This window comes from Micropterus dolomieu, linkage group LG21 (genome assembly GCF_021292245.1).
Source record: "Micropterus dolomieu isolate WLL.071019.BEF.003 ecotype Adirondacks linkage group LG21, ASM2129224v1, whole genome shotgun sequence".
In the NCBI taxonomy this organism is placed as follows: Eukaryota; Metazoa; Chordata; class Actinopteri; order Centrarchiformes; family Centrarchidae; genus Micropterus; species Micropterus dolomieu.
The window spans coordinates 35498765-35500884 of record NC_060170.1 but is presented as its reverse complement, the minus strand read 5'-3'; the positions used below and the strand labels follow the sequence as shown (position 1 = coordinate 35500884).

General features: G+C 33.7%; 1 protein-coding gene across 1 annotated transcript in view; it reads right to left on the bottom strand.

Annotated features, from left to right (window-relative positions):
* LOC123960176 (scavenger receptor cysteine-rich type 1 protein M130-like) overlaps nucleotides 1-2120 on the bottom strand; it is a 45418-nt gene that overhangs the window by 21592 nt on the left and 21706 nt on the right. The gene's annotated exons all lie outside the window — the stretch shown is intronic.

The following is a 2120-nucleotide window of genomic DNA, read 5'->3' as shown; positions in this document are numbered from 1 at the left end:
CTTCTGAATCCAAAAATGAAAAACGACTAAATCAAATTTAAATACCGGTCTGGATTTGGTTTTTCGAAATTCCTATTCCTATTTCTCCGTTTGAAGATTGACATTGAAAGAAAGACAGGTGGGCTAGGTGAAATAATGGTAAACATATTAAAATAAGCCAAGCTTTTAGGGTAACACTTTATTTTAAGGTGCTTGTAATAAGCAGTAATTAACACTTAATAAGCAGTAATTAAAAAATAATAACACTTATAAAACCTTATAAGATGCTTACAAACACAGATACGTGTTAATTAAAGCACAATTAACGAATTCATATTTGTTTATAAGACACTTATGGGCTCTTATTATTATTATGTCATTAACATCAATAAGATGATTATTAACATTAATTAGACTTTATAAGGGTTGGTTATTGAGAAAGCAACAGAGTTATTTCCTAGTAAGACACTTGTAGTGAACTTATTAAAACGCAATACATCTTTATTAACATTGACGAGCATTTATAAGTATTTCTCAAAATATGAATGAACACATGCCTTATTTCTTTAGTTTCTAGATGAGTAACTGAAACTCTGCCAGTGCCGATAAAATACTTGGTTCTAGTGTAAAGTTAATTTGAAGCTAACGTTAGCATGCAGCTATAAAATAAGGCATGTAGTGTAAGCTAACGTTAGTATGCAGCTATAAAATAAGGCATGTAGTGTAAGCTAATGTCAACACTTGGATCTTTACAGCAGCTTGAATAATGTCTTAGGGTAACTTAACTTTGTTTTTGTTCAACCTGGACATTTAAAATTGGTCCAAGAGACCGATGCAGTGGCAAAAAGAAGGTGAGAGAAGCTACAATGTAACATTAATAGGCATCTGCACACCTTCAGTTTACATCCACAACGTGTGCTTGTTTTGCCAGTGTCTGACAACATTATGGAAAGGATCCCTGCAGAGGGTGACCTTTTGTTAAAAAGTAAGATCTTTTTTGTTTTAACATGAAACATCCCTGAAATTGCCAAAGCCACCAGACTCTATTCAAATTAACTGTAATTGTATCATCATAAAACACACTTAATTTAAAGTCGACAGAAACAAGATAAAACCTTCAAAAACCATCTTAGTTGTCTTTCCATTGTTCCAACAACCACCACTCTGTTTTGGTTGAAACAAACCCTAAATTCACTCATTTACATTTAACAATTATGCTGGCTCTATACATGCTAAAAGTATTGATTATTAAAGGAAGTCTGGTGTGTTTGGTGATGGCGATTTAGGAGTTGTTTCTGGTTAAACAAAAATAATTTTAATCTTTAACAAAAATGTCTCTCTCTGTAAGGACCCTTTCTATGATGTTGTCAGACACTTATGGTAACAATCTGAACCTGTCATTGGCAAAAACTTGGCACTTTTAGTGAATGGTAAATAATACATACAGTATATATACACATATATATTAAAAACTAACCAACTACTGGATAAAAATAAATAAAATAATAAATGTACTGAAGTATATAGGGTAGCTGTATTAGGAATGCAAATTACAATGTGATGTGCAATCTGTGCATATTGAGTGTGTGAATGTTTACAATTTACAGTTATATATAACTAGCTCATGGGCCAAGCAAAAAGTTGTTTTCATTGCAGATGTTGAGTTCTACTTGTCCTGTTTGTTTTTTGCATTTCACAGAGCAAACTGATAGATCTATCAAAAACTAAGTAAAAAATATACAATATAATTTTTAAATTATTGTTCACTCTTTTTTTTTTTACTAAGAACAGCAACACTTCATGTCTAACGTGTATTCAATTCAATTCAATTCAATTTTATTTATATAGCGCCAAATCACAACAACAGTTATCTCACAGCGCTTTTCATAAAAGAGCAGGTCTAGACCGTACTCTGTGATGATATTTACAGAAGCCCAACAGTTCCCACCAAGAGCAGCACTAGGAGACAGAGGCAAGGAAAAACTTCCTTTTAAGAGGCAGAAACCTCGAGCAGAACCATGGCTCAGGGTGGGCGGCCATCTGCCTCCACCGGTTGGGGTGAGAGAGAGAGAGAGAGAGAGAGAAAGAGAGTGAAAGAGAGAGAGAGAGAGAAAGAGAGAGAGAGAGAGAGAGAGAGAGAG